Below are 27806 nucleotides of genomic sequence, written 5' to 3'. Positions count from 1 at the left end.
TAAAGAGAGTTATGCCTAGAAGATGAAACTATTCTACATCATCAGTTCAATTAGTTCTCGTTATAGCTTTGCCATTCACAGCAAGTCATTAGTGGGACATGGGTGCAGAATTCCTCATTTTTTGCTCTGAAAGAGCTGATTTGGGCAACGCCCCCTTTCTCATTATCTCCAACAGAGGAGTGAGGAACATCCTACAGTGCTTCCTTTAATAACTCCTTCAGAAGTAAATGCTTATGGTATTTTTAGGTAGCGCCGTTTCCTGGAGTATAGATGGTAAGATTTGCCATCTTTTCAGAGCTAGAGACCTGTTTGCCACTCAGAGTGACGCTGTTTGCCTTTAGTGCAAAATTTGTTTAATCAGAGAATGGATTGTCCTGGTGACACCTAGTTTGCAATTTCTTATTTTCTTCTATAGCATTCTTTTTGTTTAGCTCTGTGGTCCCCAATCTTTTTATCACCGGGGATCGGTCAACGCTTGACAATTTTACTGAGGCCCGGAGGAGGGGTTAGCCTTTTGCCAAGGGACATCGCCGCCTGAGCCCCTACTCTGCTTGCTTTCCTGCTGCGCTCCTGACTTCCCGCCACCCACTAGGGGGCACTGCCAGCAGTTGAGCAGTGCCACACCGAGGGGGAGCCCCAGCCATGATGGCCGCTGGAGAGCACCAAAGGTGAGCCGGCGCAGAGTGGCAGGGCAGCCTCCGAAGCAGCAGCCTGGGAGGAGGACAAGGAGGAGCCGCGCCCGGTACCAACTGATCCACGGACCAGTCCCAGTCCCCAGACCAGGGGTTGTGGACAGCTGGTTTAGCTGGTTAATAGATTGCTGACATAGTAATCATTTGCCTCATCTGAACCCGTTTGTTCTCCTTTGCAATTTTGGCAATTTTTTGGGGTAATGGCCATTGACTTAAGCAGTCAATATGAACCTCTTTCTCAGCATTCTCTACCCCCAATGATAGTTGTAAGGCCAGAATGCCATTTCAAATCTCTCATATGAACAATTAATACATTTTAAAGCAGTTTTGTACCTTCCATGTGTGGTGTAGTGCTTAGGGCATCATGCTAGAATTCTGGGTTCAAATCCTGAGCCGCTGTGAAGCTTGGAGCAATCATTCTGCGTCTAGCTCTGGTCACATTACAACACACACATATAACAATCCAAGTACAGAGTACACTTGATTTTTTAAAAATATGAGCATGACTTAAATCTCATGTTACACTAAGGTTGTCAGGTCCCTCCTGGCCACCGGAGGGTAGGGGGTAGGATTGGCCGGTAGGGTGCCAGATCTAGGTTGAGAAATACCTGAATGTTTGAGGATGGAGTCTGAGAAGGACACAGACCACAAAGTGGTGTGCAGTGTCAGAGACTTCACCTTCCTAAGCATCTGTTTCTCCAGGAGAACTAAACCCTGTAGTCCAGTGGTCCCTAATCCCCGGGCTGGGGACCAATACTGGTCCGTGTATCAGTCAGTACTGCGCCGCGGCTGTTCCTCGTCCCCCTCCCTGGTTGCTGCCTTAGAGGCTGCCCTGCCACTCTGCCGCCGGCTCACCTTTGGTGCTCTCCAGCAGCCACCATGGCTGGGACTCCTCCTCGGCGTGGCAACTGCTGCTGGCAGCGCCCCCACAGCGGACAGCGGGAAGTCAGGGGTGCTGGCAGGAAAGCAAGTGGAGCAGGGGCTCAGGCGGCAGCGACGTCCCTAGGCAAAAGACTTCCCTCCCCCCTCCGGGCCTCAGTAAAATGGTCAAACGTAAACCGGTCCCCGGTGATAAAAAGGTTGGGGACCACTGCTGTAGTCTATCGTTGTAATTCTGGAGGATCCCTCTGTCCCGCCTGGAGGCTGGCATTCCTTGTTGTTGTTGTTATGTGCGAAGTCGTGTCCGACCCATCGCGACCCCATGGACAATGATCCTCTAGGCCTTCCTGTCCTCTACCATTCCCCGGAGTCCATTTAAGTTTGCACCTACTGCTTCAGTGACTCCATCCAGCCACCTCATTCTCTGTCGTCCCCTTCTTCTTTTGCCCTCGATCGCTCCCAGCATTAGTCTCTTCTCCAGGGAGTCCTTCCTTCTCATGAGGTGGCCAAAGTATTTGAGTTTCATCTTCAGGATCTGGCCTTCTAAAGAGCAGTCAGGGTTGATCTCCTCTAGGACTGACCGGTTTGTTCGCCTTGCAGTCCAAGGGACTCGCAAGAGTCTTCTCCAGCACCAGAGTTCAAAAGCCTCAATTCTTTGACGCTCGGCCTTCCTTATGGTCCAACTTTCGCAGCCATACATTGCAACTGGGAAGACCATAGCCTTGACTAAACGCACTTTTGTTGGCAGGGTGATGTCTCTGCTTTTTAGGATGCTGTCTAGATTTGCCATAGCTTTCCTCCCCAGGAGCAAGCGTCTTTTAATTTCTTTGCTGCAGTCCCCATCTGCAGTGATCTTGGAGCCCAGGAAAATAAAATCTGTCACTATCTCCATTTCTTCCCCATCTATTTGCCAGGAATTGAGAGGGCCGGATGCCATGATCTTTGTTTTCTTGATGTTGAGTTTCAAGCCAACTTTTGCACTCTCCTCCTTCACCCGCATCAACAGGCTCTTTAGTTCCTCTTCACTTTCTGCCATTAGAGTGGTATCATCTGCGTATCTGAGGTTGTTGATATTTCTCCCTGCAATCTTGATCCCAATTTGTGACTCCTCTAATCCCGCATTTCTCATGATGTGCTCTGCATACAAGTTAAATAGGCAAGGCGACAGTATACAGCCTTGCCGAACTCCTTTCTCAATTTTGAACCAGTCAGTGATTCCATGTTCAGTTCTCACTGTTGCTTCTTGACCTGCATATAAATTTCTCAAGAGACAAATAAGATGCTCTAGTATTCCCATCTCTTTAAGAACTTGCCACAATTTGTTGTGCTCCACACAATCAAAGGCTTTAGCATAGTCAATGAAGCAGAAGTAGACGTTCTTCTGGTACTCCCTAGCTTTCTCCATGATCCAGCGTATGTTGGCAATTTGATCTCTAGTTCCTCTGCCTCTTCGAAATCCTGCCTGTACTTCTGGAAGTTCTCGGTCCACATATTGCTGGAGCCTAACTTGTAGGATTTTGAGCATAACTTTGCTAGCATGAGAAATTAGTGCAATGGTGCGGTAGTTTGAACATTCTTTGGCATTGCCCTTCTTTGGGATTGGAATGTAAACTGACCTTTTCCAATCCTGTGGCCATTGTTGAGTTTTCCAAATTTGCTGGCATATTGAGTGTAGCACTTTTACTGCATCATCCTTTAAGATTTTGAATAGTTCAACTGGAATGCTGTCACCACCACTAGCTTTATTATTGCTCAGACTTCCTAAGGCCCATTTGACTTCACATTCCAGGATGTCTGGCTCCAGGTCAGTAACTACCCCACTGTGGTCATCAGGGATGTTAAGCTCGCTCTTGTATAGTTGTTCTGTATAATTTTGCCACCTTTGTTTAATCTCTTCTGCTTCTGTGAGGTCCCTACCATTTTGGTCCCTTATCATACCCAGCTTTGCATGAAACGTTCTCTTCATATCTCCAATTTTCTTGAAAAGATCTCTGGTCCTCCCCATTCTATTGTTTTCTTCTATTTGTTTGCACTGTTCGTTTAAGAAGGCATTCTTATCTCTTCTAGCTTTTCTCTGGAATTCTGCATTCAGTTGGGTGTATCTTTCTCTTTCTCCCTTGCCTTTCACTTCCCTTCTCTCCTTAGCTATTTGTAAAGCTTCCTCAGACAGCCATTTTGATTTCTTGCATTTCTTTTTCTTTGGGATGGTTTTAGTTGCTACCTCTTGTACAATGTTGCGAACCTCCGTCCATAGTTCTTCAGGCACTCTGTCTATCAGATCTAATTCCTTAAATCTATTTGTCACCTCTACTGTGTATTCGTTGGGGATATGATTTAGTTCATACCTGAGTGGCCTAGTGCTTTTCCCTACTTTCTTCAATTTAAGCCTAAATTTTGCAACAAGAAGCTCATGATCTGAACCACAATCAGCTCCTGGTCTTGTTTTTATTGACTGGATAGAACTTTTCCATCTTTGGCTGCAGAGCACATAGTCAATCTGATTTCTGTGTTGACCGTCTGGTGATGTCCATGTGTAGAGTCGTCTCTTGGGTTGTTGGAAAAGAGTGTTTGCTATGACCATTGTATTCTCTTGACAAAATTCTACCAGCCTGTGCCCTGCTTCATTTTGTACTCCAAGGCCAAACTTGCCTGTTATCCCAGTTATCTTTTGGTTTCCTACTTTAGCATTCCAATCCCCCATGATGATAAGCACATCATTTTTTGGCGTTGCTTCTAGAAGGTGTTGTAGGGCTTCATAGAACTGATCAACTTCATCCTCTTCAGCAGCAGTGGTTGGGGCATAGACCTGGATCACTGTGATGTTGAATGGTTTGCCTTGGATTCGAACTGAGATCATTCTGTCATTTTGGGGATTGTATCCCAAGACTGCTTTTCCTACTCTCTTATTGATTATGAAGGCTACTCCATTTCTTCTGCGAGATTCTTGTCCACAGTAGTATACCTGATGGTCATCTGAATTAAATTCACCCATTCCTGTCCATTTTAGTTCACTGATTCCTAAAATGTCGATGTTCAGTCTTGTCATTTCTTGTTTGACCACGTCCAGCTTACCTTGATTCATGGATCTGACGTTCCAGGTTCCTATGGAATAAAAATCTTTACAGCACCGGACTGTCTTTTCGCCACCAGTTACTTCCACAACTGAGCGTCCTTTCGGCTTTGGCCCAGCCGCTTCATTCATTCTGGCGCTACTTGTACTAGCCGTCTGCTCATCCCCAGTAGCATATTGGACACCTTCCGACCTGAGGGGCTCATCTTCCGGCGTCATATCGTTATGCCTATTGGAACTGTCCATAGAGTTTTCATGGCAAAGATACTGGAGTGGTTTGCCATTTCCGTCTCCAGTGGATCACCTTTTGTCAGAGCTCTCAGCTATGACCTGTCCGTCTTGGGTGGCCCTGCACGGCATAGCTCATAGCTTCACTGAACTACGCAAGCCCCCTTGCCACAACAAGGCAGCGATCCTTGAAGGGGGCTGGCATTCCTATGTCATACTCAAAACATGTACAGTGGACAGTGTGATAGAAACCTCACATTCATCCAGGTGCATCTCTCTGATTTCAAATTCATGAAATGAACACGAGTTGACTCTTATTTACACTCTGTTTACTCTACCAAATCACTAGAGCTTCTTTCTCTCAGCCTGAAGCATTTCACAGAGCTGTGGTGAGGATTTAAAATGACTATGTGCACCACACTGAGCTCCTTCGAGAGAAGGCGGCGGGAAAATTATCAGGCAGCATGCATATCCTTTGTCCATCTCACAGCGTTCCCCATTTCAAATCTATACTTTTCCTTTTAAATTGGTGGGGGGAAATCACAAATCAAGTTCCGGCCTTGATTTCAACCAAATAAGCATCAAGCAGGCTGTTATGTTATAAGAACAGCCGATGAGTAAAAACATCACCTTTGATGGCAAACTGAACTATTATTGTTTGCTACTAGGCAATTCAAAAGAGGCAGATTTCTGAGGGATCACTTAGAGGAGAGAGAAGCATGACTGATATTACATTTACAAATAAGGAGAAGCATGTGGTCAAATGTGACAGGACTAACAATGCTTAGGGTTGCTTGGGAAAATAAAACACCCAGTTTTGTTTACCAGAGGTAGCATCATTCTTTCTAACACTATTTAAAAAAAAATCTATACAATAGCTTTGTAAAACAGGCGGCATTCCTCCTGCAGCCTCTACATGTTCTTTTCAGACTACAATATCCTCTGGCATGGATGATATGCTCGTAAGTAGCCACATAATTGGAAATGAGGAAAGGTCATGCGTAGAGCAGAGGGACTAGGTACTCCAAGCTGGAAAATGTATTAACATACTTTAATCAGTCAGACCAAATTCCTCTGTGACATATTTCCTCAACAAATTAATTAAGTGGATTCTGGGTTCTGTCACTGGGAAGAAGAAAGGGTGGGAACAAACATCTTTTGTGCTTAGGAAAGCAATCACGTATATTTGGGAGAAGTTTTTGTCCCCATATATGGTTATTGGGGGGGGGGGTCCACCCCCCAACAGCATAGTTGGTCCCAATATAGAAGCATTTAACAAGGAAGGAATAAAGGGGGGAAATATGAAGGCTAGGCTGGTTGAGGGAGCTAATGAATGTGAAATCAAGTTCTGGATGTGTGTGTGTATGTGTGTGTGTGTGTGGAATGGAGCTGTGCACAGCCCTCATTGATTTGCCCAGCCCTTCTTACAATGCAATCAATGAAAGATGAGTCTATCTTGTTTCCCTGATCATGGGCATCCTTAACAGTAAGAGCGCGAAGAATGACACTGCAAGAGACGGGTCAAATAGATGAGTTCACTGGTGATCATTCTGATGCAGGGGTAGTCAAACTGCGGCCCTCCAGATGTCCATGGACCACAATTCCCAGAAGCCCCTGCCAGCATTTTGACTACCCCTGTTCTGATGGATTGGCCATGGACTTTATTTCCATGTAAACCAGACTATGCTGAACTCAGAATGCAATAGGGTGGTGCCAGGGTTGCCATACCATGGCTGGGAGCTCATGGCAAGGGCACAAGGAATGCCAACATTGCATGCACGGTGACATGACTTTTGGAAGAAAAAGCCCAGAAATGACTTCACGTTGCTCTCACAGTCACCAGAAAGTACATGGTAAAACTATAGAGTTTCAAGCAGTTCATGGAGATTTGTGTCAGCTTATGAATGGATACATAACCAGATAGACTGTCTCCGCTCAAACAGAATGTTTACTGAGCTTCAAAGTCACGAGGGGGAGGGGATTCACAAGCCTTGCAACACTCGTGTCAGTTTCAAGTTAGTCATGTCAGTTTCAAGAGTATTCCAGTACTAGGCCAACACTCCACCCTTGCTTGGATTTCTTGTGACTATGCTTTGAGATCAGTCCTTTTAAGCTTGCAGTGCCCCAGTGGCACTGGGTTCTGCTGGGCATTCAGTACACTGAACTGGTTGTGCTGGGATTTCAGCCCTCTTTTGCTTGGATCATGATTTTGCTTGGATAATGATTCTGCATTTCACATGAGTCCTGTTAAATTGATATTGTCACAATGGCCCTGGGTTCTGAAGGGCTCACAAAAATGCCCCCCCCCCAATACCTTCAGTTTCTACTACAGAATGCTCCCCACCTTCAATTTTTCTTGCAGAGATTCTCTGGGACTTTGATTCTGCTTTGCTGGGCTTTTATCATCCTTGCTTTTTTTGCTGTCCCCTCTCCATCGTAAACAATGAAGGATGGGGGCACCTTCTTACTTTCTTCCTTATCAAATTTATAGACCGCTCCTATTGAGCCTGCCATCTCGGGGTGGTTTACAGCATTTAATAAATACATTGAGGTTAAAAACATTAAAAATTAAAAATCATCCAACAGCTGGTGACATCCCTATAGTGTTCTTCTCATTAGGCAGCAGGCGGAAAAAGCCATCTGGATTGCAGCAGGGGAGGCCCTTGATGTTAGTATACTTGCTTGTTTGAACTGACCTCAACCATAAGCCTGGCAGAAGAGCTCTGTCTTGCAGGCCCTACAGTACTGTGCTACTGCCATTAGGGCTCTGGACGGCCATAACACGGACCCTGTAATTCCAATCCTCACCGAACTTAGAAGGCAGGTCGAGAAGAATCAGTCAGAGATCTCCCACACGTTTGGATCTCTAGCATACCAGGGGGCCATTTTGCTGCATCACAAACCACACAAACAAACTGTTCTGCTTGGCTCTTAAAAAGGTCATGATGCAATGTGCAACGTCGGTGGTGGTGGTTTAAAAATTCTCCCACCACCGCTCAGAGCAGCTGAGGGCAATAAAAGGTGCCAGCGGAAGGTCTTCTGTGATTTTAGGCTACCAGTGAAAAGAGGGGACAAGATATTAGATCTCTGAGCTCTCTGATCCCAGAGACTGATGCATTACTTCTCTCATGTTTCAGGCAGCAGCTGTCTTTGTCGTTATCTTCCCCAGGCCAAGATCAAGACCAAGACACAACAAGGCCTGTGCAAGGAAAATAAAGTGAAAAGTAAAGCACCTTGCTAAAACCAGTTGTTCTGAGGGGACACGAGAAAAGGGCACAACAAGTTAGAGCACACCAACAGACTAGGAAAAGGGCTAGGAGAGTGTCACGGACCACCACACGTATCATAAACTTGGTGGTAGTGTTGCACGTTATAATCCTTAGGTTTCAACAAATGAAAGGCATGAAAGCAGGAACAGTAGACAGGACCGTGGGGAACATAATGTACTAGTTAAAAAGCATGTCTGCATACGATAAAGAACAAAAAATGGAACACATTTTGTGTACATGGCGGCTGTGGCTGGAGGGTTGTGAAATGACTATCACATAGGGATGCCGATCACCGGATGAAAAGGGGGTTGTAAATAGTACTAAAGATTGTTTCTGTATGAAAAATTACTTTTGGAGTACTGTTTGTGGTAAATTTAACTTTGAATCTCGTAATTTAGAATGATTGAAATTGATAATGTTGAATTTTGTTAGAGTTTTAGAAAGATTTGTATATAAAAAGAGTTTTATAGGTTTTGAAAAAATCAGTTTGTATATATGGCCTTTTGGAAAATGGAGATAATTTAATCAAAATTCTATTTTTTCCTTCAAAATATTTTACCTTCCCTTTCCCCTCCACCTCCATCTCCACCTACTGGCCACAGGGTGATCAAAGCCACTGACACAGGATCATAGAATCATAGAATAAGAGAGTTGTAAGGGACCTCATGGGTCATCTAGTCCAACCTCCTGCACAGTTCTCTCAGAGCCTCTCTGCTTTTCAGATCAGTGATGTTCAGTAGATGTTGACATCTTCTCAATGCGATAAAACCAATGATCTTTGGTGGTTTGCTGAGTCGTCCTGAAGTGCTGGACCACAGGCACTGAGATACTGTGATTTCTGATGCAACTCAAATGTTCAAGAATTCTTGTTCTTAGAGATCTAGACACGAAACATATATATATAATAACAGATGTTGCACATGTAACATATTGATTTATTAAGAAAGTGTTATCATTATTGCAACTCTTAAAGTTAAACATTTTTTTTAGCATGTTGACAGGCCTTGCAATGCTGGCAAGGAAAAATCCTTTTTCATTTAAAGTATTCACTGCTGTTTCTGGGTGGGAGAATCAACTATGAACAAGCATGTCCTTGAGGTTTTCCTCTAGTTTATAGGCAAATGAAAGGATTGAATTTCATCTCGGAATGTTCAAAAGAAGCTACCAGTATTTGTTAATGATATTCTTACTGTTACTGTAGTGTTTATTGTCTGTTAACAAAACCACCATTTTATCTGTAGTATTGGTTTTGTTTTTGTAAATTAAAAAGAGTGGACTTAGGAGTTTGTTTAGCCTTATAAAGAGCGTGTTTCAAAGTTTTGGCTGAATAATCTCTCTCAGCGAATTGCTGGACAGTTATTTGAGACTCTCTGATGAAATCAAATCCACGGCTACAATTCCTTTTCACTCTTTGTAACTGAAAGATTCTTTTTTGGATAGTAGGGGTAAAAACTGTCACCTGTCAAAAGTGAGTTAACATCTGCGTCTGAATGCTGTTTCCTTGGTGTAAGCTGCAACGGAACTTTTATTCCAATCCCAGGTTGATTCAGTCCCTGCCATCCTCACTGAATGCGATTTCCATTTGGATTTTGTCCAATTTAAAATTTTCCTCTTCAACAATCAGGAGTGATCTGGAGTGACCCTACCTTTATCCTGCGATATCTTAGAGTGCTTTTAACCCTCAATATTTTAAGAATCGGATTGATAAACAATGAGCTCTGTGGTAGAGAAGCCCTGATTGGCCAGGGCTGACTCCATGGTAGAGAAGCCCTGATTGGCCAAGGCTGCCTAGGTGACAAGCTTGCTTTAAAGGGGAAGCCCCTAATTTCTCAGCAGAAGTGTGGAGATTTGTTTCTTGGATATTTTTTGGGTTTTTTTTCTCCCTTCTCTGCTGTCTGCAATCTTCCTCCCCCCCCACTTCAAGAAAAGGAAGAAAGAGGCTCAGTTGTGCTTGGCTTCTCCAATCCTCTCTCCCCCCTTCAAGAAAACAAAGAAAGAGGCTGTGCTTGCCTCCCCCCTCCCCTTCTAAGGCTCCCTAAGCACGTGCAGATCAATTTTCTGTTTCAATGGGGAGGGGAAGAAAGAGGAAGACCCGAGTTCAAATTGATCTGAATTCAACAGGATTGACAATGGAATAAACAAAGTAAGTGCAGATTCAGCCCTAGTTTTTTTAACGATCACATTTAGAAAAGAACTGCTGTTCTTTATCATACTTCGATTTAAATTTAACTGTTTTATGGACTGTATTAATATATTTTGTGAATTGAAGCAATGTTTCTTGTGAGCCATTCCATATACTTCTAAGTGTGGACCTGCCCTCTGGAGGAGGGATGTTTCTCTCTTGTTCTTAGAATTTGACTGTAGCTTGGAAAAGGGGGAAGGAAGAAAACTCCACCAGGGAGCCCATGCCCTCCTGTCCCAGCCCCAAGTGCTCTCTGCAGAGGTCAGGTTTACTGTGCCTTGGTTGTGAAAGTCCCCTCAGAAATCCAGGTTTACCTGTTCTGTTGCCTGGGCAAAGTGAATTCCTAGTGGATAGAGAACAAAAGAGGACCGCTGACAAATCTCCTGGCTGCCAGGAGGGGCAGGTCTCCCTGCCCAAGGCTTCTCTGGGAGGGAGTCCCCACTCATGCGGAGAGGTCTTCATGGACTTTTCTGCCTTTTCATTTCTAAAATATTGTTCTTGAGTGTCTGTAATGCATCCCACTGTTTTTTGTGGCACTCTTGTATATTTAATGCCTGATCTGGCCTGTTCTAGGCCATTCCGGCTTTTACCCTGTCCCAAAAAAGCCTGGCTTAAAGTAACAGTTTCCAGACTAAAATAGTGTTTTAAGTATCAACCCCTTAATTCAAAGCTTTGGTGGACAGAAATGAAGGATCATTTGTTTTAACAGGGACACTGTGTTAACACTAGGAGGAACTTCATTGCTAACCGGATAGGCAGTTGAAAATGATCAGCAACCTTTTAAAAATATCTCTTTCCTTTGGATTTGGATGATTTCAAAGTATAGCCATGCCCTAGCCTGGGTTGAATCTGCATTTACTTTGTGTATTCCGTTGTGGATCCTCCTGAATCCAGATCGATTTGAACTCGGGTCTTCCTCTATCCCCCCCCTCCCCATTGAAACAGAAAAGTGTTCTGCACATGGTTAGGGAGGCTCAGAAAGTGGGGGGGGGGGAGCCAAGCATAGCAGGAGCCTCTTTCGTTTCAAAATATTTCATAGAATCATAGGAGCACAGAGTAGGAAGGGATTTCCAGGGTCATCTAGTCCAACCCCTTGCAGGAAATTTACAACTACCTGCCCATCCACAGTGACCCCAATTCCACGCCCAGATGTCAAAACAAAAATTGAATCTCTGGCCAGTTTGGCCTGGATGAAATTCACATCCTAACCCCAAAGTGGCGATCAGCATTTACCTGGGCATGCAAGAAAGGGCCACAAGAGCCAAGCACCAACACAATCCCTTCTGCTCACCCACTCACAATCTGCCCTTTCAATCCCTTCTGCCCACCCACTTACAACCTAACAATTTGTACCAGTGTATCTGTTTCCAAAGCCACCTTAGCATCTCTGCTGTACCCATGTGTTTCCATGAGTGCGGACAGATCTGCTCCAATTCAACCAATTAGTCCCTGGAATAGGAGTACCTGTGATGAGCCTGCGGATCGGCCAGATGCGGAAGAGTAGTAGTATAATTATTAACAGCAGATAAATTGCTGCACACCAAAGTTTGGCTTTGGGATCATTCTTTAACTCTAATCCTATCAGGAGTTTAAGAACAATACGAGTCAATACAGCTTAGAGAGAAAAAGTGATAAAGGAAATCCACTCAACCATCCCTTGAGCCTTCATTCCCCACTGCAGCGGCCTTCATCTTTACGTGAGCCTGTTCTTCGCCTGCAGCTGTACACTGTGGGGAACAGAAGCTGCTTGGTTTTCATAGTTGCCTCACATAGAGTTGGCAGAGAGGCCTACAGAAAACGCTTCCCCCCTGTAACAGTGACATAATGGAATATTATTCCCCAGAGAATGTTATTTACCCATCTCTTTTCCGTGAAATGCTTCAAATTTCCAACATCCAGCCTCTGTTAAAGGAGCAAGATTATTATTTTTGTCTCCAGGTTGTTGACAACTCTGTCTACACAGGCGTATCCTATGCTGTGCTGCTGGTACAGAACTCTTGGCCTGCCAGCCCCTAGCTGAAAGCCAGCAAATGGACCTCATGAATGTTGTAACATATGTGAGGCACAGAGGCTGGAGAAAATACAGTTCTGTGAGTTGGATAGGCTGAAAGAAAGTGACTACCTCAAGGTCATGCTATGAGCTTCCATGACTCTCATTGCACATTTTACCACGGTGTGGTGGTTTAGTGCGGCAGCTTCTAATCTGGAGAACTGGGCTTGATTTCCCATTTCTCCTCCACATTCAGCCAGCTGAGTGACCTTGAGTGACAGTTCTCTCAGAGCTCTCTCAGCCTCACTTACCTCACAGAGTGTCTGTTGTGGGGAGAGGAAGGGAAAGCCATTGGGAGCTGCTTTGAGGCTCCTTCAGGTAGTGAAAAGCGGGGTACAAAATACCAGGGAATAGTCTGCATGGGGCTTTTTACCCACTGTTCAAACAAATCCCTCCTGTCTACACTGAAATCAATTTCCACTTTGATTTTGGGCGCTTTACATTTTCCCTCTGCAACATGCATGATTGATCCTGAGTGACCCTACCTTTCCCTTGCGATATGCAGAAGTGGATATAACCCTCGCCATTTGAAAAATCAGCATCAGTAAATGTGCAGATCTCTGCAGGTTGCGAATTAACATCCTTCCTCATGTCTCCCATGCTGCAGCAAAGCAGTCTTCCTTGACTGGCCAGGGCGTCAGTTGAAAGACTTCTTGGTTCCCGGTTGCAAGGCTTGTCTTAAAGTGACTGCACTCCAGAAGCCCTAACTTCTCTCAGCAGAGATTTTCCTCTTGGATTTATTCCCACTCCTCTGCTGTCTCCAATCCTCCCCCACTCCCCCAATCAAGAAAAGAAAGAGACTCCTGCTGCACTTGGCTCCCCTCCCCACTCTGAGCTTTCACAGTTGAGTGCAGAACAAGACCTAAGTTCAAATCAATCTCAATTCAGAAGGATCCACAACAGAAAAAAAAAGGAAGTGCAGAATCAGCCGAGCTGTGCTTCACAACAAGCTGGCTAAAACCTGGCTCTGTAGCTCTGGGGCCGATTCAGCCACTGAGGATGGTGTATGTGGGAAGAATGAACCTCTCCCCAATTGTCCCAATCAGGATCCAATCTGCCAGCGTTCCACAGAGGCTTGAAGCCGCAGTCTAGCAGTAAGCCCCAATGGCAAACTTGAGAAAGTAGTAGCATTTATAACCTCCAACACAAATGAAACAACTGCAGCATGAGGTTCAGGATGGAGATGTTCAGTAATGTGTGTTAACTACAAGTCTAATTAAAGCAGTCACTCTTACGCTGCATATCTGCTTAAGCCTGATAACAAAGATGCAATCTGTAGGCCTTGAATCTTAGCGTTAAAGTCTGCCGTATCGGCAGGAGGTCCAGCTGACTTCTGTGAAGCACAAGCAGTACTGCCGTTTACTGCAAAGTGGCATTCTGTAGGCTATGATAAGTCCTTGTTTCACTCACCTAAGCACAAATATTTCAAAACAAGGTGCACTAAATGGAGCGGGCAGTAAACTCTGAATTTAAATGAGAAGCATTGCAGTGTTTTTAATTAACAAAGATTTGAGCTTCCAAAACAGAATGTCTGGTAATCAAATCATGCCTCACAAAAAAAGAGCTGAACTTCCTGTTATCCTGTTGGAATACATTCAAGTGGGTAGCCGTGTTGGTCTGAAGCAGCACAACAGAACAAAATCGTACTCCAGTGACACCTTTAAGACCAACAAAGATTTAATCAAGGCGTGAGCTTTTGAGTGCAAGCACTCTTCCTCAGACTATGAACTGACCATCAGGACAGTGGGAATATGGTGGTCAGTTCCTAGTCTGAGGAAGAGTGCTTGCACTCAAAAGCTCACACCTTGATTAAATCTTTGTTGGTCTTAAAAGTGTCACTGGACTCTGATTTTGTTTTGTTCTGTTGGAGTAGGTAAGTCTGACTCCTACGTCTACAAGACAAAGGCATGCAGAAGTAAGACCATCCCAATGTAGGAAGATCATTTAATTGGATGCTTGAGGGCCTTTGCATGTGTTACTCCCCCCCTCCCAAATCTGTAGTGAAATACTTACACTGCCATTCACATGGGATTCTTAAACCCATCTGCTCAGAGGCCCCGGATACATAAAAGCCCCCTTTCTTTCCATGCACAGTCAACCGAGCCCGGTACTACAGTTTTTAAGCTCAACACAGGTTTTATTCAAGTTTTGGCTCCCTCCCTGCTTCTCTGCATCATACGTAGTGGGAAACTGAAAGGAGAATTAAAAGATTTGCTCGGGTCTGTCTTAAAGCAGGTTAGTAGACAATGAAAATAGCAAATTAAGCTTGGTGTAAAATATTGTGGTGAAATGACATTAGCCACAGCATTCTGCTCTCGAAATAAAGGATTCCATAAGTTGATAAAGGTACAATCAATCCAATGTTCAACATCCTCTGCTTTTTTTGATGATTGGTGGGAGATTATGGCTGAACAAAGAGCAGAACATAGGAAAACATGGGCTGGATCCAATGAGTTCCTTCTTCAAAATAAGTACTCTTTCGCCGGTGGAAGGAGACCTTGCTTAGAGGAAGGGCATCACTGAATCTAGACAGGATTGCCAGTCCCAGGTTGGAAAATTCCTGGACATCAGGGTCAAGTCTGCACTTTGCTCTCTATCCTCTCCCAGCCAAAATGACTCCCCCCCCCCTGCACTGGATTCTATTTCCATTTTGATTTCAGGTGTTTTAAATTTTCCCTCTGCAACATCCATGATTGATCCGGGGTGACCCCACCTTTCCTCCGCGATATCCAGGAGCAGATATAAGTTACTATATTTGAAGAATTGGCTTTAAAAGCCCACAGTATAAGAGTAGATGTTCTCCCTTTTTGCTGGATTAACTTCCTGCCCTGTACTTTCCAAGGCTGACGTAGTAAAGCAGTCTTTCTGACTGGTCAGGGCATCAGTTCAAGGACTGCCTGGTTCCCGGTTGCAAGACTTCCCTCCCAAGACTTATTTTTGCACTCATTTTGGGCTCTGTTTTAAAATCACTGCACTCCAGAAGCCCACACTTCTCTCAGCAGAAATTTGCCTCTTGGATTTATTTTTCTCTGTAAGGCACCTGCTGCTCCCCCCCCCCCCCAATTCAGGAAAAGAAGGAAAGAGAAAAAAAGCAGCCTTACACTGTACTTGGCTCCTGCCCTGGCTTGCTCTGGCTTGGCAGTCAAAAGACAAGAAATAAAGCACTCTCCTTTAATGCCGGCTGGACTTCACCTGACCCCTCCCTCTCTTGTTCAGGAAAAGAAAAATAAACAAGCAGCTTCACGAGCACCACTCTCTTCCCCGCTCTGAGCTTCCTCAATCAAGTGCAGAATGCTTTCTGTTTCAATTTGAGGGACAGGAAGGAGGAAGACCCAGGTTCAAATTGATCTGGATTCAGCAGGATCGACAACGGAGAAAACAAAGCAAGTGCCGGACCAGGCCAGGAGATGGAGCCTGGGGAGGATAGCAACTTCAGTGGGTATATAATGCCATGGAGTCCACCCTTAAAAGCATGCATGTTCTCCAGGGGAACTGATCTCTGTAGTCTGGAGATGAACTGCAGTTCTGGGAGATCCCCAGGTCCCAGCTAGAGATAGCATCTCTAGATCCAACCCAGAGTCATATCCATCGTGAAATCTCTGCTGAAAACAAAGGAGAAAATTTGAACAGCAGACCCTCAACAAAGAGAATATTTTGTTGAAATCTCTCAGATTCACTGTAGGCTTGCAGCTATGCTTTATCGCTTTGTAAAGAACGTCACTTCAAACATATTTCCAACAATGGTTTACGTGACCATTCTGATAACAAAAGAGCAAACCTACATGTGGTTTTTGCCTCTTCAGATATGGTCTGGATCCAGCAGTTTATCCAGTCTTCCCTTCTTTCCCTTCTCCCAGCTCCCTCCCCAATGATAGAAGAAGAAGAAGAAGAAGAAGAAGAAGAAGAAGAGTTGGTTCTTATACGCTGCTTTTCTCTACCCAAAGTAATCTCAAAGTGGCTTAGAGTCGCCTTCCCTTCCTTTCCCCACCACAGCCACCCTGTAAGGGAGGTGAGGCTGAGAGAGCCCTGATATTACTGCCCGGTCAGAACAGTTTTATCAGTGCTGTGGTGAGCCCAAGGTCACCCAGGTGGCTGCGTGTGGGGGAGCGCAGAGTCGAACCCGGCACGCCAGATTAGATGTCCGCACTCCTAACCACTACACCAAGCTGCTTGATTGCTGGGCTTCTATGACCCATGTGGAACAGGTGGGTCAGCAGGCAGCAATGGAGAAAGAGAACTGAATTGCCTGTCCTGCCTCTTCCATCTACAGATGGCCACAAACTAGAACATTTCAGTTTGGGGCGTTCCTGAACTGAACCCCTGAACTCCACCAATCCAGAAGCCATGGCAGGAATTGTCTGATACAGACCAGCCTGTTATGTTTTCTCTCTGCTTAGAAGCAGGGGGAAGTGAAAGGAGCCGCACAGTTGACAGGCACGCACGACGCACTGTAAAGCTGAAATGTCCACAAGCCATTTGGGGAGGAAACAACTGGCCAAATCTGTGACAAATTTCGGTTCATGAACTAGTTCGTGCCCATCCCTACTTCCATCAGTGGAACTCTGCCAACAGAAAATGGCTGAGAAAGCAGTTTTGCTTCCTTCTCATTCTGGATCACGGCCCACCAATCTATATCACTTCACATAGAAGCTAGATTCAAGTGGGTAGCCATGTTGGTCTGAAGCAACAGAACAAATTTAGAGTCCAGCAGCACCTTTAAGCCGATTTTAATTCGAGGGATGAGCTTTCGTGTGCACGCATGCTTAAGTTCACACAGAAATCAGCTTTCCTGGAGGCAGAAGGGCTTGCTGATCCAAATCAGAATTCTGCATGCCTGAACATTCATTTTTAAAATATCTCTGGGCTCTCTAAACATGGACCTCCCAGTGTGCGTCTCATTCAACCATGTACATGATGGCAGGTACCCCTGGAACTGACCACGTCTTTGGGGGCTGGAAGGAGGCCACCTCCTTGATCCACACAGAAACAGAATCGCCACATTTAGTGGACCATCATTTGACCCGACAAGCCAGTTGTTAGGGCCACGCATTCTTGACCTTTTGCTGTTGTTGTCCCTGATCCTTTCGGATTCAAACCCTTTCCTTTGTCCGGGTGTTTTGACCTAGCAACAAATGCAACAGTGAAATGGGGTATCTGATTTTTTTCCACCGAGCCAATAATCTCTCGTGCGCTTAAGCAAGCATGATAACCGCTAAACAATCAACGTCTGTAATTATAAAATATGCCAACAGTGCGCTGTCCCTGGAAAACAGTATATCTGGTAAGGAGGGGAGCATCAATTAAAACAACAACAAGAAATAATTCAGTTGCATTTAAATGGAAGATAAAAGAGGACCTTTAAATGGTAATTCGCCCGTGACTGCCTTGAACCTTTCCAAAAAATAGTCTGTCGAGAGAACTGTGTACTTTTCTTGTTGTAGCTCATTATAGGAGGACTTCATTTTGACTCCTAATGAATCCCTTCAAATGTTAATTATTTTCTATGCTACAAAGCTTCAGAAACAATCCTTTAGGTGTAGTAATAATTAGCACATTCGTTTTCAAAGAACTTTACGCACATTAATTCTTCCGTTTCCTTGTAAAAATGTTAATCTGTATTATTAAACTAATTCATATTGGGGAGAAGGGAGAGAGATCTTAGGTCTGAGAAGTGATTATCAACCAGTTCTCACAGCTGCCTTCAGCTTGGTTTGCGGACTTCTAATCTGGTGAGCTGGGTTTGATTCTGCACTTCCCCACATGCAGCCAGCTGGGTGACCTTGGGCTCTCCATGGCACTGATAAAACTGTTCTGACCGAGCAGCGATATCAGGGCTCTCTCAACCTCACCCACCTCACAGGGTGTCTGTTGTGGGGAGAGGAATGGGAAGGCGACTGTAAGCCGCTTTGAGACCCCTTCTGGTAGAGAAAAGCGGCATATAAGAACCAACTCTTCTTCTTGGTAGATTCTGCACACAATAGATAATGCACTTTAGATGCACTTTAGAAGTAGATTTACCTGTTCCACATAGAAAAATCCAGCTGCCAAAGCACATTGAAAGTGCATTATCCTAAGTGTGCAGACTCTGCCCTTCAGTAATATCAGGGCTCTCTCAGCCTCACCTCCCTTACAAGGTGTCTGCTGTGGGGAGAGGAAAGGGAAGGTGACTGTAAGCCACTTTGAGCCTCCTTCGGGTAGAGAAAAGTGGTGTATAAGAACCAACTCTTCTTCTTCTTCTTCTTCTTCTTCTTCTTCTTCTTCTTCTTCTTCTTCTTCTTCTTCTTCTTCTTCTTCTTCTTCTAATGCAGTAACTGCTAACATAGACAATATTGTACATACCAATTTCCCATTTGGGGGGGGAGGCACACTGTGCTACAGTCATTGGTTTTGGGCTGCTGTGAGCTCTCTGCCATGTTCTTATCCCAATTCCACCTTTACACAGACACTGCATGTCAGCAGGCTGAATCACAAGCATGTTATCACAAAGAAATAATGTTGTTGTTGTTAGGTGCGAAGCACAATAAAATCAGAGTCCAGTAGCACCCTTAAGACCGACAAAGATTTATTCAAGGCGTGAGCTTTCGAGTGCAAGCACTCTTCCTCAGACTGTGTTCAGTTTTGGGCATCCCGGTTGAAGAGAGATGTAGACAAACTGGAGGTTGTGGTAGCTTGATCTGTTTAGCCTGGAGAGGAGATGACTGAGAGGGGATCTGATAGCCATCTTCAAGTATTTAAAAGGGTTCCATATGGAGGATGGAGCAGAGTTGTTCTCTCTTACCCCAGAGGGACAGACCAGAACCAATGGGATGAAATTAATTCAAAAGAAATTCCATCTAGACATCCGGAAGAAGTTCCTGACAGAGTGGTTTTTCAGTGCAACAGGCTTCCTCGGGAGGTGGTGGGTTCTCTATCTTTGGAAATTTTTAAACAGAGGCTGGATAGCCATCTGACGGAGAGGCTGATTCTGTGAAGATTCGGGTGGTAGGTTAAAGAGGATGAGCAATAGGGTTGTGAGTGTCCTGCATAGTGCAGGGGGTTGAACTAGATAGGGACACCATAGAACCACTACGAGGACAAGAAATTGAAATTATAACAGATGATGAAGAGAGGGCTGAACTGCTTAACTCCTATTTCTCCTCAGTCTTTCCTTGTGAGGAAAATAGTAATCAATGTGGCAAAAACGTAACAGAGCACGGGGGAACGGGAATTTTGGCCTAGGATCACTGGCTTCCTCGGGAGGTGGTGGACTCTCCATCTTTGGAAATTTTTAAACAGAGGCTAGATAGCTATCTGACAGAGAGGCTGATACTGTGAAGGCAAAGGGGTGGTAGGTTACAGTAGATGAGCGATTGGGATGTGAGTGTCCTGCATAGTGCAGGGGGTTGGACTAGGTGACCCATGAGGTCCCTTCCAACTCTATGATTCTATGATTCTATGTTTGTAAGTTCGCTGTGCCCATTGAGAGCCAGTTAATGTTGAAAAGTTGGTCGTCCAAAAACCAAAAGCACATGCATTTGGGGGGGGGGGGGAGTGGGGCTGAGTGGGGTTTTCCATAGAATGCTATGGAAATATTGGCTTCCTGGGGCTGTGCTGCATTATCTGCCTAAAAAAAAAAGGATAAAAACCTTGGGGGAAGCACGCATCTTGTCACTTGAATGCCCTTTTGAATTTTCCCACAATATCATTACCGTCGCCAGTGCAAGGTGTGTGATCTTCTATTCATTGCTCCAGGCAGTTCGCCATTAAAAAAATAATTAAATCCTGTTTCCAGGAAGAAGGAAGGCGGGAGTGAGGGTGGGACATTGAGGAGGTGATTATCACGCTACTTTGGCTCTGCACATTTATTTGGCTGGTGGCCTGCTGGTTGCTCCCCGCCAGCTAGCGCTTTACAGTTGGGTGAATCCACTTTTGATTCCCCAACTTTCGCTATAAAGCACTGGATGTTGCAAGAGTATTGCTGCCAGGAGGCGGAATATCGGCGACGTCATGAATGCCGCCAAGATACACCAGAATAACAGCATTCCAAGATGCAGAAAATGCACACAATTTACCAAAAAGATATTTGTTTCATGAAATGTAATGCTGATAACTTTTTGTTTCTTCACCTATAGCTATTGCCCTAGCTATCTACTTTGGACTTCCTAGTTCTTAGCACTCCTACCTCCAAATTCTACAGGCCATGTGATCAGTAACTTTCAATGGATCCTTCAGATGCCTCAGTTGTCAGTGAGTTAATTACGCTGAAAGGTTGGCGATGACAGGAGCCATCTGATGAGTAAAGGATCAAATTACAATCTGCCCTGTGCGTTGATTATTTTTCTCTCCATATATCTCCCATAGCCACAAAGGATGCTATTTCTCAGAGAGGAGAAAACGGCTTGTTTTGTTTAGCAGTGACACATGGAAGATCACAAAGGTGATGATGGATAAACATATATTTGCCCTTAGCAGATTGCACAGATCATAGATAACAACACACACAAAAAAAATTATAGCTGCAAGCAGAACACGCATATTTTCAAAGTGAACAGTTTTTAAAAAGCTCGCCGGTACAGGCCAGATATATAAATAGCACTGTCCATCACTTCCTGTACTTCATGTAAGGAAGACCCCCTTTTCTGAAAAATCAGAAATTTTCACAGTGGGAAATAGGAGAAAGAAGTGGAAACGAAACAATAGTTTGTATTTACAAGGAAAGGATGTGGGAGGAAGAAGAAAAATTGGTTCTTATATGCTGCTTTTCTCTACCATGAGTCTCCATGGGGCTTACAATCGCCTTCCCTTTCCTCTCCCCACAACAGACGCCCTATGAGGGAGGTGAGGCTGAGAGAGCCCTGATATCACTGCTCGGTCAGAACAGCTTTATCAGTGCCATGGTGAGCCCAAGGTCACCCAGCTGGCTGCATGTAGAGGAGGAGTGGGGAATCAAACCCGAGGTGCCAGATTAGAAGTCCACACTCTTAACCACTACACCAAGCTGGAAAAGAATGTAATATAGCATCCATTAGGATCTAGGAGGGAGTAACTCATCTTAGAACTTCATTGTCAGTTTGATCATCTGAATTGGTAACCAACACATAACCAACATTCATAGTGATTTCTAGAAACAATTTTTTTTTGGGGGGGGGGTTTCAAATAAATTTCTAAGATGTATATTGCAGGTTAGCAGAGGCATTTCAAGCAAAATTAATTTCTCATAATTGAAAATATTTCTCAGAAAATATGTGCACAACAGAATGCTGCCCTCAAGAGAAGCACATGGTACTCTTAAAGCCAGGTGGCACCCATCTTCTAAGCAACCTCTGCCACCCTCTCTCGGATCAGGCAGGACACAGCTCATTTCTATGGGATGATGATATATCGAAGGTGCATGTGGGCCCCGTGCAGACCTCTCTCCAGGGATGACCGGCACTGCCAGTACATGAGGCCAAGGAGAGCAGCAAGGCACAGGTGGCTTGCTCTCACATAGATGTGCTTTCCAAACCAGGGCCCATTCTGCACACATAGGATAATGCACTTTCAATGTGCTTTGACAGTTGGATTTTCCTGTGCAGAACAGTAAAATCTACTTCTAAACTGCACTGAAACTGCATTATCTATTGTGTGCAGAATAGGCCCAGGTGTGGGTTGACTGGTGGGAGAACTTCATCCTGGCCACCTGGAGTAAGTTCTTTTTTCTACTGGGCTGCAATTGTGTTCATCATTTGAGTTTTAATATCCAGACTTCATAACTAATCAATTAATATTTATTTATGGTCGTTCAGACCAAAATTCAAATACGTGTAATTAAAAACTAAAACAATTTTAAAAAGAGAAAAAAAAACAATAGTATTACTATAAAAATTTTAAAAGGTCTGACATCATAAGAACTTTAAGATTTCATAACTAATGTAGTTTAGACTACCACGCTAGTTTGATCATTGCTATGCATTTTTAAGATTCAAGTGGGTAGCCATGTTGGTCTGAAGTATCACATCAAAATCAGAGTCCAATAAGCACCTTTAAGACCAACAAAGATTTATTCAAGGCATGCACTCAAAAGCTCACGCCTTGAATAAATCTTTGTTGGTCTTCAAAGGTGCTATTGGACTCAAATTACGTATTTTTTTTCAATATTTTCGCAACTTCTACATATTCCTTAGAACCTTTAATAGATAGGTAGTAAATCAAGGTGACGGAGTTTGCATGTGCTGTTGCCAGTGGAGTACTGTTGTTGAATAAGTTTTCTTATGCTTTCCTGAAGGCAAGGCAAGGATTGAAAAGGTTACCAGAGCTATAACCAAATCAAAAGCATTTAAGGGGACATAGCATGGTGTGGTAGTTAAAAGCAGCAGTCTTTCATAGAGAACTGGGTTGGATTCTCCAGTCCTCCCCATGAAACTGGCTGGGTGACCTTGAGCTGGACAGTTCTCTCAGAACTTTCTCACCCCAACCTACCTACCTAAAAGACATAACAACTACTACAACAAAAACAAATTACAACAGCAACAGCAACAATAATAACAACAACAACAGCTACTACTACTACTACTACTACTACTACTACTACTACTACTACTACTACTACTACTACTACTACTACTGCTACTTCAAGAAGGGGAATCCTGCGACCATAATACATTATGAGAATTTGAGGGCATTCCACAAAGTTGAGAGACTAGCCAAGAAGAAAGATTTGGTGAACTCTTTGCTGCTAGAAATGTCTTTCTGGCAGCAGTGATGACTCGGCTGCAGGGGAAATACTGCATTTGGGTGTGCATATTTGTAAGATTACTTCAATTACATTCCTTTATATTAAAAAAAAAAAGCCAGAAGGTATGAAAGTTAGTCTCTTGTCATTCACTGAAAGCCGTCATAACAAAAAATCTCTGTGTTAACGTGGCTTCTTGCTGGTGTTTTTGCTGAAGGAGCCCTGAACAGCAGCAGGTACCCTCAGAAATGTGCCCTGTAGATTACTATTCATATGTGTGTGGGGGAGGTCCATACTACATATTAAACAGAGCTCCGTGTGATTCTGCTTTTCCCTTTTAAAAAGAGAGTAACTTCCAGAAACTGCAGTTCAGAACAAAGGAAACACAAGTGAGGAATATGTTTTTCACTCTTCTGGAATTTTGCGGTCCAAAATAGCCCCTTCCCCATGTGCTTTTTCCCTTGTAAGGGAAAACATATGGAATCTCCAAAGAATTGCCAGGACCCTCACATCTGGGTTGGGATGTGTGTGTGCATTCGAGAGGATGGAGAAGTGCCGCAAATTAACACAATGTGCTGACATTACCTAGAAGTTATGTTGGTGATATTGACGGTGATACTCTGGCTTTTGGGCAAAACCTCTATGATAGAATTAGCATCTAACCATAGATATTTGTCCAAAAATCAGACCATGATCACACACCTCCGGGTGACATTGGCACATCCTGTTAATTTCTGGAGTTCATCCTTTTTGGGGGGAGGGGTGTGAATGGAAGAGGCGAGGTGTGTCTAAAGGTAAAGGTATCCCCTGTGCAAGCACCAGGTCATGTCTGACCCTTGGGGTGACGCCCTCCAGCGTTTTCATGGCAGACTCAGTACGGGGTGGTTTGCCAGTGCCTTCCCCAGTCGTTACTGTTTACCCCCCAGCAAGCTGGGTACTCATTTTACCAACTTCGGAAGGATGGAAGGCTGAGTCAACCTTGAGCCGGCTGCTGGGATTGAACTCCCAGCCTCATGGGCAAAGCTTTCAGACGGCTGCCTTACCACTCTGCGCCACAAGAGGCTCTTAAGGTGTGTCTGGAAAGCGGCAAATCCCAACCAAGGGACCCGACAACCCTAGGCCTCCTTCCCTCTTACACAGGGAAAAGCAGCTTGAGGAGACAATTTTGCGGTAAGAACATCTACCAAGGGAAGTAATGAGCATGCCCCAACTGTGATTCTAACTGAAGTCAACTTTAATTGCTTAAAAACAAAAAACAAAACAAAAACCACTTCCATGGAGCTCTGTGTAATGCATAGTTTGGCCTTCAGGAGTGAGTGACCAGATAAAAGTACACACTTTCGGCATAGATTATTAAGTGTGAGATGTTTCATGCAATATCTCCAGCGCAAGGCATCCAGTATTTAACTCTTCCGGGCAGGGCATTCCCACAGTCATGAAGGTAGTTCTTAGTCTGGAAGAGTGCTTGCACTCGAAAGCTCACGCCTTGAATAAATCTTTGTTGGTCTTAAAGGTGCTACTGGACTCTGATTTTATTCTTCTGGGACTTGTGTGTGTTTGTGTGTGTGTGCACACTTCTAGTTTGTTTGTTTTTAAATTAAGGCCACGATGCTAATTTCAGAGGATTTGACCAGCAGCCTTAGCTGAGTCTATGGGTGGCCCATCCTAAACAATCCTACATTGTTTTCAGCTTGCTGGTGATGATTTTGTAACCACCAGAATATATTTATTTTTGAAATTTCAACCTGGAAGTTTCTGGGAGGGCTCAGGATTTTTCTCACCAGCTCTTCTGGATTTAACATGGCACGTAAAAGAAGACTGCTATTTCTAATCACAGTTGATTTGTACTTTTTAAATTTATTTTAGAATCATTATTGTTCTTTGGGGTATTTTTTTAGCTTCACAATTGGTCTGTTTTTGTTCAGCTTTTTTCTCCACTAAGTAATATGTAATTTAGTTTGTATACTCTGCCTTCTTATTGAATCATAGAATAATAGAGTTGGAAGGTATCTCATGGGTCATCTAGGCCAACCCCTGCACTATGCAGGACACTCATAACCTTATCGCTCATCCACTGTAACCTGCCACCCCCTTGAATCTTCACAGAATCAGCCTCTCCCTCCGTCAGATGGCTATCCAGCCTCTGTTTAAAAATTTCCAAAGATGGAGAACCCACCACCTCCTGAGGAAGCCTGTTCTACTGGGAAACTGCTCTGTCAGGAACTTCTTCCAGATCTTTAGACGGAATTTCTTTTGAATTAATTTCATTCCATTGGTTCTGGTCCGTCCCTCCTGGGCAAGAGAGAAGGACTCTGCTCCATCATCTACATGGCAGCCTTTTAAATACTTGATGGTTATCAGATCTCCTTTCAGTTGTCTCCTATCCAGGCTAAACAGACCAAGCTCCCCCAACCTTTCCTCATATGTCTTAGTCTTCAAACCCCTCACCATCTTTGTTGCCCTCCTCTGGACACACTCCAGTTTGTCTACATCCCTCTGAGTGACTAAAACTGAACACAGTACTCCAAGTGAGGCCGAACCAGATCAAAGTATATTCCTCAGTCACCATGGTCCTAACACGACACCCAAACCATTTTGTTATTACATAAACATAACTTACGGTCTAGAAAGAGCAAGCCGTGGGTTTAATGCTGCCAGACTCAAGCTTGGCAAACTGTATAATGCTCCTGTTCTCTTAATTCTGCTGCGTCTTCTTTTACAGTGAGGCCACCTGGCAGTTCACGGAAGAGAAATACCTGGTAGCAATTGATAAACTCAATTTAACCAGTTTCTGAGGAGCTGAACTGAATGGAATCTATGCCTTAATATGCTGAGGACAGATTCCAGCGTCCAGACTGCTATCTGTGAAACACTAAAAGCTGCTGGGGAAACAAGTTGTTTCCTGCTTTGACAATATTGTGATTAATGGTTGTATACACAAGCCTTGGGAAAGTCATATGTAATAGTAAAATGGGATGTGATAGTCACCTGGTTATCATTGCCAGGAGAGTGATTTATCTTACCGAGGTAAATCAGGACCAAGGCCTTTTAAAGCTAGAGGCGCTAGTTCTGGGCTGTAAAATACCCGGAGACTTCAGGGGTGGAGCCAGGAGTGGGCGGGATTTGGGGCAGGAAGAGAGAGCTCAGTGTTCTATAATGCTATGGAGTCCACCTTCCAAAGCAGTCATTTTACCTAGGGGAGCTATTACTATTATTATTATTGTTGTTATCGTTGTTGTTGTTATTATTATTATTATTGGATTTCTAACCCGCCGCTCCCCTGAGGCTAGCGGCGGGTGACAACATGTAAAAACCTCATAAAACCCCTAATACATAAAAGCATCTAAAAACAATCCCCAACCCCCCCCCCCAACCCAGCCCCCTGATGGCAGCGGAATTATACAGAAAACCAGGGGTCACTGCTGATGTAGATGTTGGGGGGGGGGGCTTTTGAGTCCGGAGATTCCGGAGGATCCCCAGTTCCCACCTGCAGATTGGCATTCCTAGTTATAGCCTTCTCCTTCTTGATCATTTATTTGATTTAAAATATTTATTAATCTTCCTTATGACGCTCTAGGTAGCTGGCAGTAGAGATAAAATTCTCTTAGCAACTGATTTTCAAGGCCTCAAGATGAAAGGGTTTTCTCAGCTCAGTGGACATTCAATACAAAAAATAAGAAGATACCAAAGATGGAACCTAGATCTCCTGCTGTGCAGTCCTGACACTGAACTATGGTCCTGTCATGAAAATGTTTACATTTATTGGGCTAAGGTATATAAGCTGTATAAATAACTTCCTATAATGAGAATAAGAGAAACAAGACAATGCTTGTACAAGATGACACAGATCTCTCTTTTCGGTCAAAGCTCCTGGGATTACAACTCATCTCTACACTACAGAAATCAGTTCCCCTGAAGAAAATAGCTTTGAAGCAAGGGGGGGGGGATTCTATGGCAATATACCCACCAAGGCTTCTGTCTTCCCCAAGCTCCATCCCCAAATCTCTAGGTGTTTTCGAACCTGGATCTATCCCCCCCTATCCTCCAGTGGCCAGGAGGGACCTGGAGGGACCTGGCTACCCTATTCAAAGCTTTCTTTTCTTCCCTGTGAGGCTTTTGGTTCAAAGTCCTTACTCTTCATCCCATACAAATGTATTTTGTTTTATCCTTGTACCTCTTCTTTCTTGGGGCACTTTCTTGTCCAAGCACCTATACCTGCTTAGCTCCAACAGGGTTTGTGAATCGTATCCCTTCCTTCCAGCGAGTCCATGCGACTCTCTTGGATCCCATTCATCTCTTGTTACCCTGGCTTCTTATTCAACTCTCCCTCTATATAATGAGAGTTAACCTCTCTCCTTATCCTCTCCCTCTAAGTTCTTTCCCACTGAAAATTTAGATTTTAAAATCATCAGTGCAGGAGGATGAGGTGATTATGCTTGTGATATATAGACACCAGACTTTATCAACTTTTTTACCATTGAGAAGACCCTGGAACATTCTTCAGGCCTCGAGAAACCCCAAATGTGGCACGATTGTGCATAATATGGTTAGGAAGCACGACTGTGTACACACCCACTCGGGGCCCCTCCCGTTCCCACCCCCTCCAGGTCCAACATTGGCCATTTTGGAATAGGGGAAGAGCAGGTCATATGACCCTATATGGTCATATCACCAATAAATGCTTATCTGCGGGACTGCTTATCTGCTTATGCTCCCCACAGGACTCTTTGTTCTGCGGGTATGAAT

General features: G+C 44.2%; 1 long non-coding RNA gene across 1 annotated transcript in view; it reads left to right on the top strand.

Moving 5' to 3' along the window:
* LOC143824125 (uncharacterized) overlaps window positions 1-8099 on the top strand; it is a 32813-nt gene extending 24714 nt beyond the window's left edge. The window contains exon 3 of the long non-coding RNA XR_013226702.1: window positions 8007-8099. This is a non-coding gene — a long non-coding RNA (uncharacterized LOC143824125). The remainder of the gene's footprint in view (window positions 1-8006) is intronic.
* The last annotated feature ends 19707 nt before the right edge of the window (window positions 8100-27806 follow it).

This window comes from Paroedura picta, chromosome 1, assembly GCF_049243985.1.
Source record: "Paroedura picta isolate Pp20150507F chromosome 1, Ppicta_v3.0, whole genome shotgun sequence".
Taxonomy (NCBI): domain Eukaryota; kingdom Metazoa; phylum Chordata; class Lepidosauria; order Squamata; family Gekkonidae; genus Paroedura; species Paroedura picta.
The sequence above is the reverse complement of the archived record's forward strand: the minus strand, read 5'-3'. Positions and strand labels throughout refer to the sequence as shown.